This window comes from Salvelinus namaycush, chromosome 6 (assembly GCF_016432855.1).
Source record: "Salvelinus namaycush isolate Seneca chromosome 6, SaNama_1.0, whole genome shotgun sequence".
NCBI classification, from domain to species: domain Eukaryota; kingdom Metazoa; phylum Chordata; class Actinopteri; order Salmoniformes; family Salmonidae; genus Salvelinus; species Salvelinus namaycush.
Window position 1 is genome coordinate 35,090,683 of NC_052312.1, and position 19,611 is coordinate 35,110,293.

Genomic DNA, 19,611 nt, shown 5'->3' on the forward strand with positions numbered 1-19,611 from the left:
CAGTGGTGAACCTATAGGCCTTCAATGTGTGACAGGTTAGTACAGTGGTGAACCTATAGGCCTTCAGTGTGTGACAGGTTAGTACAGTGGTGAACCTATAGGTCTTCAGTGTGTGACAGGTTAGTACAGTGGTGAACCTATAGGTCTTCAGTGTGTGACAGGTTAGTACAGTGGTAAACCTATAGGCCTTCAGTGTGTGACAGGTTAGTACAGTGGTGAACCTATAGGCCTTCAGTATGTGACAGGTTAGTACAGTGGTGAACCTATAGGTCTTCAGTGTGTGACAGGTTAGTACAGTGGTGAACCTATAGGCCTTCAGTGTGTAACAGGTTAGTACAGTGGTGAACCTATAGGCCTTCAGTGTGTGACAGGTTAGTACAGTGGTGAACCTATAGGCCTTCAGTGTGACAGGTTAGTACAGTGGTGAACCTATAGGCCTTCAATGTGTGACAGGTTAGTACAGTGGTGAACCTATAGGCCTTCAGTGTGTGACAGGTTAGTACAGTGGTGAACCTATAGGCCTTCAGTATGTGACAGGTTAGTACAGTGGTGAACCTATAGGACCTTCAGTGTGTGACAGGTTAGTACAGTGGTGAACCTATAGGCCTTCGGTGTGTGACAGGTTAGTACAGTGGTGAACCTACAGGTCTTCAGTATGTGACAGGTTAGTACAGTGGTGAACCTATAGGCCTTCAGTGTGTGACAGGTTAGTACAGTGGTGAACCTATAGGCCTTCAGTGTGTGACAGGTTAGTACAGTGGTGAACCTATAGGTCTTCAGTGTGTGACAGGTTAGTACAGTGGTGAACCTATAGGTCTTCAGTGTGTGACAGGTTAGTACAGTGGTGAACCTATAGGCCTTCAGTGTGTGACAGGTTAGTACAGTGGTGAACCTATAGGCCTTCAGTATGTGACAGGTTAGTACAGTGGTGAACCTATAGGTCTTCAGTGTGTGACAGGTTAGTACAGTGGTGAACCTATAGGCCTTCAGTGTGTAACAGGTTAGTACAGTGGTGAACCTATAGGCCTTCAGTGTGTGACAGGTTAGTACAGTGGTGAACCTATAGGCCTTCAGTGTGACAGGTTAGTACAGTGGTGAACCTATATGCCTTCAATGTGTGACAGGTTAGTACAGTGGTGAACCTATAGGCCTTCAGTGTGTGACAGGTTAGTACAGTGGTGAACCTATAGGCCTTCAGTATGTGACAGGTTAGTACAGTGGTGAACCTATAGGACCTTCAGTGTGTGACAGGTTAGTACAGTGGTGAACCTATAGGCCTTCGGTGTGTGACAGGTTAGTACAGTGGTGAACCTACAGGTCTTCAGTATGTGACAGGTTAGTACAGTGGTGAACCTATAGGCCTTCAGTGTGTGACAGGTTAGTACAGTGGTGAACCTATAGGCCTTCAGTGTGTGACAGGTTAGTACAGTGGTGAACCTATAGGCCTTCAGTGTGTGCCAGGTTAGTACAGTGGTGAACCTATAGGCCTTCAGTGTGACAGGTTAGTACAGTGGTGAACCTATAGGCCTTCAGTGTGACAGGTTAGTACAGTGGTGAACCTATAGGTCTTCAGAGTGACAGGTTACAGTGGTGAACCTATAGGCCTTCAGTGTGACAGGTTACAGTGGTGAACCTATAGGTCTTCAGTGTGTGACAGGTTAGTACAGTGGTGAACCTATAGGTCTTCAGAGTGACAGGTTACAGTTGTGAACCTATAGGCCTTCAGTGTGACAGGTTACAGTGGTGAACCTATAGGTCTTCAGTGTGTGACAGGTTAGTACAGTGGTGAACCTATAGGCCTTCAGTGTGTGACAGGTTAGTACAGTGGTGAACCTACAGGCCTTCAGTGTGTGACAGGTTAGTACAGTGGTGAACCTATAGGCCTTCAGTGTGTGACAGGTTAGTACAGTGGTGAACCTATAGGTCTTCAGAGTGACAGGTTACAGTGGTGAACCTATAGACCTTCAGTGTGTGACAGGTTAGTACAGTGGTGAACCTATAGGCCTTCAGTGTGTGACAGGTTAGTACAGTGGTGAACCTATAGACCTTCAGTGTGTGACAGGTTAGTACAGTGGTGAACCTATAGGCCTTCAGTGTGTGACAGGTTAGTACAGTGGTGAACCTATAGGCCTTCAGTGTGTGACAGGTTAGTACAGTGGTGAACCTACAGGCCTTCAGTGTGTGACAGGTTAGTACAGTGGTGAACCTATAGGCCTTCAGTGTGTGACAGGTTAGTACAGTGGTGAACCTATAGGTCTTCAGAGTGACAGGTTACAGTGGTGAACCTATAGATCTTCAGTGTGTGACAGGTTAGTACAGTGGTGAACCTATAGGTCTTCATAGTGACAGGTTACAGTGGTGAACCTATAGACCTTCAGTGTGTGACAGGTTAGTACAGTGGTGAACCTATAGGCCTTCAGTGTGTGACAGGTTAGTACAGTGGTGAACCTATAGACCTTCAGTGTGTGACAGGTTAGTACAGTGGTGAACCTATAGACCTTCAGTGTGTGACAGGTTAGTACAGTGGTGAACCTATAGGCCTTCAGTATGTGACAGGTTAGTACAGTGGTGAACCTATAGACCTTCAGTATGTGACAGGTTAGTACAGTGGTGAACCTATAGACCTTCAGTGTGTGACAGGTTAGTACAGTGGTGAACCTATAGACCTTCAGTGTGTGACAGGTTAGTACAGTGGTGAACCTATAGACCTTCAGTATGTGACAGGTTAGTACAGTGGTGAACCTATAGGCCTTCAGTGTGTAACAGGTTAGTACAGTGGTGAACCTATAGGCCTTCAGTGTGTAACAGGTTAGTACAGTGGTGAACCTATAGGCCTTCAGTGTGTGACAGGTTAGTACAGTGGTGAACCTATAGACCTTCAGTGTGTGACAGGTTAGTACAGTGGTGAACCTATAGGCCTTCAGTGTGTGACAGGTTAGTACAGTGGTGAACCTATAGGCCTTCAGTGTGTGACAGGTTAGTACAGTGGTGAACCTATAGGCCTTCAGTGTGTGACAGGTTAGTACAGTGGTGAACCTATAGGCCTTTAGTTTGTGACAGGTTAGTACAGTGGTGAACCTATAGGTCTTCAGTGTGTGACAGGTTAGTACAGTGGTGAACCTATAGGTCTTCAGTGTGTGACAGGTTAGTACAGTGGTGAACCTATAGGTCTTCAGTGTGTGACAGGTTAGTACAGTGGTGAACCTATAGGCCTTCAGTGTGTGACAGGTTAGTACAGTGGTGAACCTATAGGTCTTCAGTGTGTGACAGGTTAGTACAGTGGTGAACCTATAGGCCTTCAGTGTGTAACAGGTTAGTACAGTGGTGAACCTATAGGCCTTCAATGTGTGACAGGTTAGTACAGTGGTGAACCTATAGGCCTTCAGTGTGTGACAGGTTAGTACAGTGGTGAACCTATAGGTCTTCAGTGTGTGACAGGTTAGTACAGTGGTGAACCTATAGGTCTTCAGTGTGTGACAGGTTAGTACAGTGGTGAACCTATAGGCCTTCAGTGTGTGACAGGTTAGTACAGTGGTGAACCTATAGGCCTTCAGTATGTGACAGGTTAGTACAGTGGTGAACCTATAGGTCTTCAGTGTGTGACAGGTTAGTACAGTGGTGAACCTATAGGCCTTCAGTGTGTAACAGGTTAGTACAGTGGTGAACCTATAGGCCTTCAGTGTGTGACAGGTTAGTACAGTGGTGAACCTATAGGCCTTCAGTGTGACAGGTTAGTACAGTGGTGAACCTATAGGCCTTCAATGTGTGACAGGTTAGTACAGTGGTGAACCTATAGGCCTTCAGTGTGTGACAGGTTAGTACAGTGGTGAACCTATAGGCCTTCAGTATGTGACAGGTTAGTACAGTGGTGAACCTATAGGACCTTCAGTGTGTGACAGGTTAGTACAGTGGTGAACCTATAGGCCTTCGGTGTGTGACAGGTTAGTACAGTGGTGAACCTACAGGTCTTCAGTATGTGACAGGTTAGTACAGTGGTGAACCTATAGGCCTTCAGTGTGTGACAGGTTAGTACAGTGGTGAACCTATAGGCCTTCAGTGTGTGACAGGTTAGTACAGTGGTGAACCTATAGGTCTTCAGTGTGTGACAGGTTAGTACAGTGGTGAACCTATAGGTCTTCAGTGTGTGACAGGTTAGTACAGTGGTGAACCTATAGGCCTTCAGTGTGTGACAAGTTAGTACAGTGGTGAACCTATAGGCCTTCAGTATGTGACAGGTTAGTACAGTGGTGAACCTATAGGTCTTCAGTGTGTGACAGGTTAGTACAGTGGTGAACCTATAGGCCTTCAGTGTGTAACAGGTTAGTACAGTGGTGAACCTATAGGCCTTCAGTGTGTGACAGGTTAGTACAGTGGTGAACCTATAGGCCTTCAGTGTGACAGGTTAGTACAGTGGTGAACCTATATGCCTTCAATGTGTGACAGGTTAGTACAGTGGTGAACCTATAGGCCTTCAGTGTGTGACAGGTTAGTACAGTGGTGAACCTATAGGCCTTCAGTATGTGACAGGTTAGTACAGTGGTGAACCTATAGGACCTTCAGTGTGTGACAGGTTAGTACAGTGGTGAACCTATAGGCCTTCGGTGTGTGACAGGTTAGTACAGTGGTGAACCTACAGGTCTTCAGTATGTGACAGGTTAGTACAGTGGTGAACCTATAGGCCTTCAGTGTGTGACAGGTTAGTACAGTGGTGAACCTATAGGCCTTCAGTGTGTGACAGGTTAGTACAGTGGTGAACCTATAGGCCTTCAGTGTGTGCCAGGTTAGTACAGTGGTGAACCTATAGGCCTTCAGTGTGACAGGTTAGTACAGTGGTGAACCTATAGGCCTTCAGTGTGACAGGTTAGTACAGTGGTGAACCTATAGGTCTTCAGAGTGACAGGTTACAGTGGTGAACCTATAGGCCTTCAGTGTGACAGGTTACAGTGGTGAACCTATAGGTCTTCAGTGTGTGACAGGTTAGTACAGTGGTGAACCTATAGGTCTTCAGAGTGACAGGTTACAGTTGTGAACCTATAGGCCTTCAGTGTGACAGGTTACAGTGGTGAACCTATAGGTCTTCAGTGTGTGACAGGTTAGTACAGTGGTGAACCTATAGGTCTTCAGAGTGACAGGTTACAGTGGTGAACCTATAGGTCTTCAGTGTGTGACAGGTTAGTACAGTGGTGAACCTATAGGCCTTCAGTGTGTGACAGGTTAGTACAGTGGTGAACCTACAGGCCTTCAGTGTGTGACAGGTTAGTACAGTGGTGAACCTATAGGCCTTCAGTGTGTGACAGGTTAGTACAGTGGTGAACCTATAGGTCTTCAGAGTGACAGGTTACAGTGGTGAACCTATAGACCTTCAGTGTGTGACAGGTTAGTACAGTGGTGAACCTATAGGCCTTCAGTGTGTGACAGGTTAGTACAGTGGTGAACCTATAGACCTTCAGTGTGTGACAGGTTAGTACAGTGGTGAACCTATAGGCCTTCAGTGTGTGACAGGTTAGTACAGTGGTGAACCTATAGGCCTTCAGTGTGTGACAGGTTAGTACAGTGGTGAACCTATAGGCCTTCAGTGTGTGACAGGTTAGTACAGTGGTGAACCTATAGGTCTTCAGAGTGACAGGTTACAGTGGTGAACCTATAGATCTTCAGTGTGTGACAGGTTAGTACAGTGGTGAACCTATAGGTCTTCAGAGTGACAGGTTACAGTGGTGAACCTATAGACCTTCAGTGTGTGACAGGTTAGTACAGTGGTGAACCTATAGGCCTTCAGTGTGTGACAGGTTAGTACAGTGGTGAACCTATAGACCTTCAGTGTGTGACAGGTTAGTACAGTGGTGAACCTATAGACCTTCAGTGTGTGACAGGTTAGTACAGTGGTGAACCTATAGGCCTTCAGTATGTGACAGGTTAGTACAGTGGTGAACCTATAGACCTTCAGTATGTGACAGGTTAGTACAGTGGTGAACCTATAGACCTTCAGTGTGTGACAGGTTAGTACAGTGGTGAACCTATAGACCTTCAGTGTGTGACAGGTTAGTACAGTGGTGAACCTATAGGCCTTCAGTGTGTGACAGGTTAGTACAGTGGTGAACCTATAGGCCTTCAGTGTGTGACAGGTTAGTACAGTGGTGAACCTATAGGCCTTCAGTGTGTGACAGGTTAGTACAGTGGTGAACCTATAGGCCTTCAGTGTGTGACAGGTTAGTACAGTGGTGAACCTATAGGCCTTCAGTGTGACAGGTTAGTACAGTGGTGAACCTATAGGCCTTCAGTGTGTGACAGGTTAGTACAGTGGTGAACCTATAGGCCTTCAGTGTGTGACAGGTTAGTACAGTGGTGAACCTATAGGCCTTCAGTGTGACAGGTTAGTACAGTGGTGAACCTATAGACCTTCAGTGTGTGACAGGTTAGTACAGTGGTGAACCTATAGGCCTTCAGTGTGTGACAGGTTAGTACAGTGGTGAACCTATAGGTCTTCAGTGTGTAACAGGTTAGTACAGTGGTGAACCTATAGGTCTTCAGTGTGTGACAGGTTAGTACAGTGGTGAACCTATAGGTCTTCAGTGTGTGACAGGTTAGTACAGTGGTGAACCTATAGGTCTTCAGTGTGTGACAGGTTAGTGATTCTGAAAGGAGATCAACCGTAATACCAGCGCGCTCATGTAGGAGAGTGCACTTTTAGTAAAACACAAAGGGCCAGTGGTGTAGGGGAGGCTATACACGGGTATAAGCCGTACACTCACTTTTTTTTCAGTGGACATTGCGTATACTCACTTCTTAATCCCTACTGATGCGTATCAAAGTAGTGTAGTGGAGGTACACGACTTATCAATTCTACAGTACAATAGAGCAATCATGCATAAAGTATCCTCGTGTGCCGGGCACATAGCCTAGTTTCAGCGGAATATCATGTGCAGGCAGGACGTGTGCAGCTCTCAACGTGTTTTGGCATGGAGCAGCTCACAGAAGAATGACATCGGTAGCGGGTGGGGTAGGAAAGACATTTCAATTTATGATATCTACCAGTATATGGTAACTAAGGCAACAATGGGTATGCAAACCAGGTATTTAAAAAGTTAAGTCCGAAGTGTTGGTTAGTAGGCTATTTGTGATGCACAATTGTCAACGTGCTTTTTGCATCAGGGGCGTAGACATGGATGGGTCTGGTTGGACAGAGCTACACCCACTGGGGAGCCAGGCCCTGACAGGCCCACCCAATCAGATTGATGTGGTTTAAACATTGTTGTCAATTTAAACCATCACATTTTTGTATTTTTTTGTATTTACATATTTTTTTTATTTTGAGAGTGAAAAATCTGAGAGTGAAAAATCTGTAAAATCTCTAGGAAAATTCAGGAATACAGGGGTCCTTTCGTTTGCTGGGCAGGCCGTTTGAGAACTTTTTGGCAAAATGTTAGTATACCCACTTCTCCAGAAACCACTACACCACTGCATAGGGCTGATGGAAAGACAGCAGTCACACAGCATGATGTTAAAGCACCACTACACCGCTGCATAGGGCTGATGGAAAGACAGCAGTCACACAACATGATGTTAAAGCACCACTACACCACTGCATAGGGCTGATGGAAAGACAGCAGTCACACAGCATGATGTTAAAGCACCACTACACCGCTGCATAGGGCTGATGGAAAGACAGCAGTCACACAACATGATGTTAAAGCACCACTACACCACTGCATAGGGCTGATGGAAAGACAGCAGTCACACAACATGATGTTAAAGCACCACTACACCACTGCATAGGGCTGATGGAAAGACAGCAGTCACACAGCATGATGTTAAAGCACCACTACACCACTGCATAGGGCTGATGGAAAGACAGCAGTCACACAACATGATGTTAAAGCACCACTACACCACTGCATAGGGCTGATGGAAAGACAGCAGTCACACAGCATGATGTTAAAGCACCACTACACCACTGCATAGGGCTGATGGAAAGACAGCAGTCACACAACATGATGTTAAACCACCACTACACCACTGCATAGGGCTGATGGAAAGACAGCAGTCACACAGCATGATGTTAAAGCACCACTACACCACTGCATAGGGCTGATGGAAAGACAGCAGTCACACAACATGATGTTAAAGCACCACTACACCACTGCATAGGGCTGATGGAAAGACAGCAGTCACACAGCATGATGTTAAAGCACCACTACACCACTGCATAGGGCTGATGGAAAGACAGCAGTCACACAACATGATGTTAAAGCACCACTACACCACTGCATAGGGCTGATGGAAAGACAGCAGTCACACAGCATGATGTTAAAGCACCACTACACCACTGCATAGGGCTGATGGAAAGACAGCAGTCACACAACATGATGTTAAAGCACCACTACACCACTGCATAGGGCTGATGGAAAGACAGCAGTCACACAGCATGATGTTAAAGCACCACTACACCACTGCATAGGGCTGATGGAAAGACAGCAGTCACACAACATGATGTTAAACCACCACTACACCACTGCATAGGGCTGATGGAAAGACAGCAGTCACACAGCATGATGTTAAAGCACCACTACACCACTGCATGGAGTCGATGGAAAGACAGCAGTCACACAGCATGATATTAAAGCACCACTACACCACTGCATAGGGCTGATGGAAAGACAGCAGTCACACAGCATGATGTTAAAGCACCACTACACCACTCCATAGGGCTGATGGAAAGACAGCAGTCACACAGCATGATGTTAAAGCACCACTACACCACTGCATAGGGCTGATGGAAAGACAGCAGTCACACAGCATGATGTTAAAGCACCACTACACCACTGCATAGGGCTGATGGAAAGACAGCAGTCACACACAGCATGGTGTTAAATCACCACTACACCACTGCATAGGGCTGATGGAAAGACAGCAGTCACACAGCATGATGTTAAAGCACCACTACACCACTGCATAGGGCTGATGGAAAGACAGCAGTCACACAGCATGATGTTAAAGCACCACTACACCACTGCATAGGGCTGATGGAAAGACAGCAGTCACACAGCATGATGTTAAAGCACCACTACACCACTGCATAGGGTCGATGGAAAGACAGCAGTCACACAGCATGATGTTAAAGGAGAAGCAGTCCATAAACCAGTAGGTCCCATTCATAAGAAGACAAAAACAAAACATTAAGCATTTTAGCTTATCTTGCTCTGGCTAGCATTAGTTGTTGATCTGGTTGTTGTTGACGTGCATAACTGAGGGAGAGAGCCTACCTGTTCATGGGTGTTTGATCAATAGGACTGTAAAGTTCCCAAATGTAACAGAACTCCCGTGGTATTTACATATTTGCAGAAATCCATTCAGGTGTATTTTGTGGCATTTGGTGAATGCGTTCTAATGGTCTAAAGTCGCGCTGTTGCTACTGCCTGTAAACACACAGTCCAGTTCAAAGTGAATGATGGAAGGTCTGTGTGACAAATGGCTTGTTTAAAGGCCTACTGTAGCTCTGATTGGCTATAGCGCACCGGCCTGTGTTGACTCCGGTCCTGGACAAGACAGATGTTTTTTATTCGGTTTTATTTACTGCAGTGTCTATAAATTGTCCAAATGCACCCGCGCTTTCCCACTCTATATTACTATAGAATTATCACAAATGCCTTACTGTACATAATAACCAAACATTCTAAGAATCTATGAAAATGTGAAAATGACCATATCTAAGTGGTCACTTGTCAGATTTTTTTTTTTAAATGTGTCATATTCTTCCTGGGGGTGTAAATGTAATGTTGCTAAAATGCAGTCAGTTCCACTTTAAATGCAACAATGTTTCACACACACAGGTTCTTTTCAAAGAGATAGCTAACAACAGCAAAATCGCGCTGCAATAAAAAAACACCGTTCCCCTCAGCAGATGATGCTCATTATCCTTGAAACGAGAGAAGCTAACACATTAGCAACAACATCCTCTTTGTTAACACCTGCTGGCCTTCAAATAGGCAGACGTTTTTGTAAAAACGGTCCCACCCATTAAGTCAAAATGTGATTGGTTGATTCCACTGTTACTCCACACAAATGTTGCCCTAAATACAGTTGAATGGCATATGCCTTTATCTAGCTTCTGGTGGCCTAGCCAATGGCTGACTTAGCTAGCTAGATTAATCTCCCCAGAGACCAGCAAAGAAAAATTCTAATTGGTGTTAACCCTCAGTGTTAACCCTTATCGACAAAAACTTTTAAATCAGAACATGATTATTATTATACTCATTATTTGATAAACTCTTAGCACTTCTCTGAAGGCGTAGAAGGCCCATTGTTCCCCACTGTGTTTGGGTTAGTAATATTTGTAGAGTGGCTCTATTTTCCTCAACGTGCAGTTCTTTACTATTCTGAATGTCTAAAGAATCCATATGTTGTTCTGAAATATGAACACAGAAATACTGGACCTGTTCAACTCTTATTATGGTGCTGATTTGACAAAATTATAATCATGGTCTTTAATTTGACTTGCATTTTTCTGGTCTCGGTCTTGACTCTGTCTCGGACCCCTAGTCACCCTCCCGTTCTCGGTCTGGACTCAGTCTTGCCCCTCTTCCGGTCTCGGTCTGGACTCAGTCTTGCCCCTCTTCCGGTCTCGGTCTGGACTCAGTCTTGCCCCTCTTCCGGTCTCGGTCTGGACTCAGTCTTGCCCCTCTTCCGGTCTCGGTCTGGACTCAGTCTCGCCCCTCCTCCGGTCTTGTATCGGTCTCGCCCCTCCTCCGGTCTTGGTCTTGAATCGGTCTGGCTTTAGGTGGTCTCGAACACAGCATTGAGTACACTACTGCTAGTTTTGTGCATGAGCCCAATTCTGAAAAAGATCTGATGTGAAGAGACCTGATGTGATTGATCAAAAGACCAATTAGTGAAAAAATGGGTCTGCTTGTCTAAACGCAGCCTTAGTGTGTGAGAACTATGCTCTGCTCTTTGATCCTCTTCCTGACAGCACACCAACAGGGACAGCCAACCACACGCCACATCCCTATCCCTCACAGGCCCTACGCTATGAGAATCACAATACACACCACTACTACTACACTTACCATCCCATACACAGGCCCTACGCTATGGAGATCACAATACACACCACTACTGTTACACTTACCATCCCATACACAGACCCTACGCTATGGAGATCACAATACACACCACTACTGTTACACTTACCATCCCATACACAGGCCCTACGCTATGGAGATCACAATACACACCACTACTGTTACACTTACCATCCCATACACAGACCCTACGCTATGGAGATCACAATACACACCACTACTGTTACACTTACCATCCCATACACAGACCCTACGCTATGGAGATCACAATACACACCACTACTGTTACACTTACCATCCCATACACAGACCCTACGCTATGGAGATCACAATACACACCACTACTGTTACACTTACCATCCCATACACAGGCCCTACGCTATGGAGATCACAATACACACCACTACTGTTACACTTACCATCCCATACACAGGCCCTACGCTATGGAGATCACAATACACACCACTACTGTTACACTTACCATCCCATACACAGGCCCTACGCTATGGAGATCACAATACACACCACTACTGTTACACTTACCATCCCATACACAGGCCCTACGCTATGGAGATCACAATACACACCACTACTGTTACACTTACCATCCCATACACAGGCCCTACGCTATGGAGATCACAATACACACCACTACTGTTACACTTACCATCCCATACACAGACCCTACGCTATGGAGATCACAATACACACCACTACTGTTACACTTACCATCCCATACACAGACCCTACGCTATGGAGATCACAATACACACCACTACTGTTACACTTACCATCCCATACACAGACCCTACGCTATGGAGATCACAATACACACCACTACTGTTACACTTACCATCCCATACACAGACCCTACGCTATGGAGATCACAATACACACCACTACTGTTACACTTACCATCCCATACACAGGCCCTACGCTATGGAGATCACAATACACACCACTACTGTTACACTTACCATCCCATACACAGGCCCTACGCTATGGAGATCACAATACACACCACTACTGTTACACTTACCATCCCATACACAGGCCCTACGCTATGGAGATCACAATACACACCACTACTGTTACACTTACCATCCCATACACAGGCCCTACGCTATGGAGATCACAATAGGCCTATGCTAGGCTAAGACACTAATGCTAGGCTAAGCAACGCTGATACAACACTAATGCTAGGGAATCACAATACACACCACTAACACGCTAACCCCCCCATACCTATGATAACACAATAAGAGCTAAATAGGCTGTGTGCTTTGGGAACCACAATACACATGCATTGCCAGACTGGGCTAACCCTTCCATACAGCCTCTACGCTATGGGAATGACAACAGTGCTAATACGAAGCTCAAAGCTGTCCATACACAGGCCCCACACCATGGGCATCACAGCACACAGCTAATGCTAGGCTAGCCCCTCGCATACACAGGCCCCACACCATGGGCATCACAGCACACAGCTAATGCTAGGCTAGCCCCTCGCATACACAGGCTATACGCTATGGGAATTGAAATACAGACTACTACTGTTACACTAAGCTCAAACCTGCCCATACACAAGCCCTACTCTATGGAAATCCCAGTGCACTCCCTTCATGCTAGGCCAAGACCTTAACCATCCCAAACACAGACAACACCATATGAAAATCCTGGTCATTTTAAAGCCACCTTTTCCAATGGAATGCAATCATCAACCCCTCTGCAAAGCAAGCTCCAATGCATACTACCAATTCCTCTCAAAGGGTGTAGGGTTAAAAATACATTGTACCTGTGCAACATAACGGAAGTGAGATGGATGGACAGTAGGACTAGTCATTCACGCACGTCTCAGAAAATGAAGAATTGAAAACTGTAAGTGTGTGAAAAGCAGTGATTCTACATGACTCAGCAGTTCCTCTGCTCCTTACACTGCTGACTGTGGCTTAATGGTCTACAGCTGGACTGTCTGCTACCTACACTGGAGATTACTATCTCATCTACCGTATAATGACTAGACCTCTCTACACTCTCTACGCTCTCTACGCTCTCTACGCGCTCTCTCTCTCTCTCTCTCTCTCTCTCTCTCTCTCTCTCTCTCTCTCTCTCTCTCTCTCTCTCTCTCTCTCTCTCTCTCTCAATTCAATTCAATTCAATTGACTTTATTGACATGGCAAGTTCATTATTACTTACATTGTCAAAGTATACATATCGAAAAATAAAAATAAAATATATATGTATATATATACAAAATATATATATATTTATATATAAATAAATGGTGGGACCAACAGTAATAATACTAGTAGTTGTGGACATGGGATCACCATTAACAACAACTACAACAACAATATTAATCAGAACAATACATTAAATCAATGGTAGTAGACCAGTGTCAACATGACTTGAGAAGACCTATAACCTGGTATGAAAGACAAAACAAAACTAAGCTAAATGGGATTTTTTACTGGCTGTCCCTCAGGTTATGGCAGGAGGACACATATTTGGCTGCCAAAACTGCACATTTTGGCTTTTCACCCAATAAATATTTGATTTTTTCTTCATCTTTTATAGTTTCAAATTCTTTGTATTGAGTTATAATTTTGGGAAAGAAATATGCTCTTAGGTCTGAGTATTTGTCACAGTGTAGTAGGAAATGCACCTCTGTCTCTACCTCTCCCCTGGAGCAGAGTGAGCACAGCCTGTCCTCTCTGGGCAGCCAGGTTTGTCTGTGACGACCGGTCTCTATAGCCAGACGGTGCTCACTGAGTCTGTACCTAGTCAATGTTTTCCTCAGTTTTCTATCAGTCACAGTGGTCAGATAGTCTGCCACCATGTACTGTCTGTTTAGAGCCAAATAGCATTGAAGTTTACTTTGATTTTTTGTGGTGTCTTTCCAATAGGTGATATATTTTTCTTTTTGTTTTGTGATGATTTGGTTGGGCCAGATTTTCTGAGGGCTGTCCCGAGGCTCTATGGGGTTGGTTTGGGTTGGTGAACTGAGCCTCAGAACCAGCTGGCTGAGGGGACTCTTCTCTGGTTTCATCTCTTGACATTGTAGAGCTGTGTGATGGAATGTTTTAGGGTCACTTGTTTTTAGATGGTTGTAAAATTTGATGGCTCTTTTTTCTATTCGAATGAGGAGGGGGTATTGGCCCAATTCTGCCCTACATGCGTTATTTGGAGTTTTTCTTTGTACTTGCAATATAGTCTTGCAAAACTCTGCATGCAATATTTCAGTTGGATGTTTGTCCCATTTGGTGAATTCATTATTAGAGAGTGGACCCCATACTTCACTGCCATATAGAGCAATTGGTTCTATAACTGATTGAAAAATTTTGAGCCAGATTCTAATTGGAATTTCAATTTTGATGTTCCTTTTAATGGCATAGAATGCTCTTCTTGCTTTGTCTCTCAGCTCATTCACAGCCATGTGAAAGCTACCTGTGTTGCTCATATTTAGTCCTAGATATGTGTAGTTTTTGGTGTGTTCTAATAGAACTGTGTCCAAATAGAATTTATATTTGTCATCCTTATTTCCCGACCTTTTTTGGAATATCATTATATTAGTTTTTTTTAGGTTAACGGTCAGAGCCCAGGTCTGACAGAACCTGTGAAGACGATCTAGGTGCTGCTGTAACCCCTCTTTAGTGGGAGACAGCAGCACCAGGTCATCTGCGTACAGCAGACACTTGATTTCAGTGTTGTGTAGGGTGATACCAGGTGCTGCCGATTCTTCTAATGTTTTTGCCAATTCATTAATGTAGATGTTAAATAATGTTGGACTTATTGGGCAGCCCTGTTTCACTCCCCGCCCCTGAGAGAAGAAGTCTGTTTGCTTGTTGCCAATTTTAACCACACATTTGTTTTTAGTGTACATTGATTTAATAAAATCATATGTTTTCCCTCCAATACCACTTTCTATTAGTTTATAAAAAAGACCTTCGTGCCAAATTGAATCAAATGCTTTCTTGAAATCTACAAAACACGAGTAGATTTTGCCTTTGTTTTGGTTAACTTGTTTATCAATTAGAGTGTGGAGGGTGTAAATGTGGTCTGTTGTACGATAATTTTTTAGAAATCCAATCTGGCTTCTGCTCAGGACGTTGTGTTCGTCAAGGAAATGATGTAGTCTGCTATTTATAATACTGCAGAGAATTTTCCCCAAGTTGCTGTTAACGCAAATTCCTCTGTAATTATTTGGGTCAAATTTGTCTCCGTTTTTATAGATTGGTGTGATCAATCCCTGGTTCCAAATATCGGGGAAAATACCTGCAGTGAGGATAATGTTGAAGAGTTTGAGTATAGCCAATTGGAATTTGTGGTCTGTATATTTGATCATTTCATTTAAAATACCATCAGCACCACAGGCCTTTTTGGGTTGGAGATTGCATAGTTTTTCCAATAATTCTTCTTCTGTAATTGGGGTATCTACAGGATTCTGATAGTCTTTGACTGCTAATTCAAGGATTTGTAATTTTTCTTGTATATCTTTTTGTTCTGGGCTCTTTGTTATATTGCTGTAGAGGTTTGCAAAGTGATTTCTCCACATATCCCCATTTTGGATAGCCAATTCCTCATGATGAGGTTTGTTTAATTTATTCCAATTCTCCCAGAAGTGGTTTGATTCTATGGATTCCTCAATTCCATCCAGCTGATTTCTAATGTGCTGTTCCTTTTTTGTTCTTAGGGTGCGTTTGTATTGCTTCAGTGTTTCCCCATATTGAAGGCGTATATTTTTGTTGTCTGGTTCTCTGTGTTTTTGATTAGATATATTTCTCAATGATTTTCTTAGATTTTTGCAATCATTATCAAACCATTTTTCATTATCTGTTATTTTTGGTTTGCTCTTATGCTTCTTTAGATTAGCCAAGGAGGCTAATTTGTCAAATATGAAGTTTATGTTTCTAACGGCCAAATTTACACCTTCATTGCTGAAGGAGAATGTTAAGGCTAAAAAGTTGTCCAGGAGAGATTGTATTTTTTGGCTACTAATTGCTTTTTGGTAGATGTTTGTACTGTTTGCACTCCATCTATAGGCTTGTTTAGTACCATGTAATTTATTGGGCCGTGATGCTTCATGGTTGGGTTCTGCTCTTCTCAGATACACTGTGATTTTACTGTGGTCTGAGAGAGGTGTTAGTGGGCTGACTGTGAAGGCTCTGAGAGACTCTGGGTTTAGGTCGGTGAGGAAGTAGTCTACAGTGCTGCTGCCAAGGGATGAGCTGTAGGTGTACCTACCAAAAGAGTCTCCTCTCAGCCTGCCATTGACTATGTACAGACCCAGTGTTCGACAGAGCCTCAGGAGCTGTACTCCGTTTTTGTTTTTCACTTTGTCATAGTTGTTTCTGTGGGGGTATGTGGGGAGGGAAAGGTTATTGCTTCCTGGTAGGTGTTTATCCCCATGACTGTTAATAGTGTCTTGTTCTTCTGCTGTTCTAGCATTCAGGTCTCCACAGACCAGTACGTTGCCTTGGGCCTGAAAGTGACTAATTTCTCCCTCTAGAATGGAGAAGCTCTCTTCGTTGAAGTAGGGTGACTCTGAGGGGGGAATGTATGTGGCACAGAGGAAGACGTTTTTATCTGTCAAGATAGCCTCCTTGTTGATTTTTAACCAGATAAAGAATTCTCCTGTTTTGATCAATTCGATTGAATTAATTAGTTCAGATTTATACCATATTAACATTCCCCCTGAGTCTCTGCCCTGTTTGATTCCTTTTAATTTAGTGGATGGTATGATTATCTCCCTATAACCTAGTGGACAGCCAGTGGAAACATCACCTCTGCACCATGTTTCCTGTAGTACTACAATATCAACATCATCAATTTCTTTCAGGAAGTCTGGGTTTCTGCTCTTTAGCCCAAAAGCAGAGGACTTCAATCCTTGTAAATTCCAACATGCAACGTAAAAAGACTTCATAATTTTTTTTTTTTTCTCTCTTTCTTTTCTTTACCTTTCAAAATGAGACAAACATTCAGAATCCAAGAAGAACCATTAAAACAGGATTTTTCAATTAAAGTAAACTCTTATGTTTATCATTTAAGATGATGACACAAGAATTTGTGTCATGCCACTTGGGTGGATGTAGTGTGAGGATGGTGGTGTTCTTGTGCTCATCTTACCATGACCCTCGGCCTATCACATGTGAGCATAGTAGACTCAGCATTTGTTTAATGTCACTCATTTGGTTGGTGGGGGCTGGGCCAGTTGCTCCTCTCACAGCCTGTGCGTAGCTCTGCCTGCTGGGCTGTGGCTCCTCCAGGTGTGGGTCTGCGGTGGGGAGGAGGGGGGTGGTAGGCCTCATCTGGGTGGCTCTGAAGCTGGGCTGGGGTGGTCTGTGCTGCGCTGGCTGTAGTGGGCATTGAGGTTGGTGGTGCTGTGGTCGTGGCTGGGGTGTCCAGGGTGCTGGTCCGGGGTGTTGTCTCGGTGATCTCGGCGGGGTGGAGATTGCTCCGCTGTTCCTGGGTGGAGAGGTCGGGCTGCGGTTTAAAGCGACGTCCTTGAGAGTCTTGGCAAGGATGGGGACTGTCTCCCTGTACAGGTGAACATGGTCATAGAGACAGTCCAGATCGAGGGTGGGATGGTGGGCCAGGTGTACATTGGGTCGCAGGGCACAGTCCCGGGATAGGCTGGCGTTTATTCTTTGGATTGTGGCAGGGTGGAAGTCCCTCCTCTGTAGAAGGGTTGACACTATGATTCTTGAGTTGGGGAAGATTGCGGAGGCCTTCTCAATCACTCCCCGTAGTGAAGTCGCCACCCTCTCCTGCTGAGCACGCAGGTCGTTGCTTCCGGTATGTATAATTATGTGGCTTGGCGACCCGAGATGGGCCTTATCAAGCAGCTCCATGGCACTCTGCGTTGTTGGGCACCACACCTTTCTCGTTTTGTGTCTAGGGAAAAGTTTCTTCTCCTGGACATACTTCCCATTTGAGTCCATTAACAGGACGATGTCAGCCAGTGTTTCTTCTGGACTGGGGGGGGCAGAGTGGGGGCTGGTGGGTGTTGGAGCTGGGGTGTGGCTGGTCTGTGTCGGTGCCACTGTCAGTGGGAGGCTGTTCTGTGGGTTGGGGAGGAGGGGTGCAGCAGGCAGGGCTGGGGAAGTCTGGCTGGTTGAGCTGGGCTCCTCTGCTGTGTGAGGGCAGGTCATAGGGTGGTGATCTATCTGCTCCTGCAGCCTGTCCTCTGCTCTCTTTCTCTCCTGCAGTTCCTCTCTTAGTGTGGTCAGCTCCTTATTGCTGCTCTGTCTGTCTTTTTGGAGCTCTCTCACCTCCTGTGTTAGATCAGCCAGCTCTCTCTTGAGTCCGTCTCTCTCTTGCTGAACCTCTTTCAGCTGTGTTGCAAGGCTGCTGTCCTGCTCTGTCCTCACCTTGGTTAGGAGCTCCTCTAAGGTGTGGTTGTCTGGTTGCTGCTTGCTCACGCTCTCCCTGAGCAGGACCACCTCCCCCTCCAGTTTGGTGAACTCATCCCTCATGGCAGCCATGGTGGTGAGGAGGGCCTGAGCCTGCTCTGCACTGAGGGGGTCGCTCTCCTCCTGGGGCGTGTCCTCCACTATGGTGGGAAGAGAGGTGCTGGATGTGCCTTTTTGGGTGGGGAGGGTAGGGGTGAGGGTGGTGCTGGTGGAATTTGTCTTGTGGGAGGGCATGTCACTGGTGGTGTTCTTCTCTCTCTCCGCTCTCTCCTTAATGGTCTGAAAGTCTGTTTCAAACAGCCTGATGTTACCTTGCACCATGACAGTCCCAGTCTTGTAGAGGTTGATTGTTATCATGGTGCTATCAGGGTCGTCTGTCTCTTTGATTTTCAGCTTCCACCCATTACAGATTCCCTCTTTCTTTATGCATGGGTAGTGAGAGCACACTGCTGAGCGCCATGCATTTGGCTGGTCAGTGAGAAAGATGAGATTACTCACGTCACCGTTTTTGTAGAGGTCTGCAAAAAGGGTTTCTGGCCTCTCCTCTAGTAGTTTCTGTTTGATAGCTTTCCTCATTGTGTCATTTTTGGCCTTTTTTGGGTAGAGAATGGATTCTGCGCTGAGGGGGAGTGGGAACATGGTGTCTGTGCGCTCTGCTACTCCCGCTGCTGCGGCGCTGTTCTGCTGCCCCGTTGCCATGGCAACCGATTTGTTCGTCTGCTGTTCGCGCTACTTTAGTTAAAAAAACAGCAAAAAGAGTGAAAAATCCTCACACAAAAAACTGAAGATATGTTTACCGTTAGTCCGTGCTCCTTTTTGGTTTTCTCACTCAGTTTGGTCGTTTGATGTAGTTGTATTAACTGCCCTTGCTAGGTTTGTTCTAGCTCGTTTCTTCTGGCTAGCTTGTTAGTCTGCTGGCTAGGTCTTTGTTGTGTAGCTAGCTAGCTAGACTCAAAACGTCTTAACTTGAGGCGCAAAGTTACTTTTTTTTCTATTCTGAATGAATAGAGTTGTTGTTCATCACTTCTTGTCTGGAATTCTTCTTCGATTAGAGTCTTTATCTCATTCTAAAAACCAAAAAAAATCAAATATTTCAGGAGCTCATGTTGTGCATGACCTCT

General features: G+C 45.1%; 1 protein-coding gene across 5 annotated transcripts in view; it reads left to right on the forward strand.

The window, feature by feature from the left end:
- LOC120049350 (CUGBP Elav-like family member 2) overlaps positions 1-19,611 on the forward strand; it is a 77,325-nt gene that overhangs the window by 13,858 nt on the left and 43,856 nt on the right. The gene's annotated exons all lie outside the window — the stretch shown is intronic.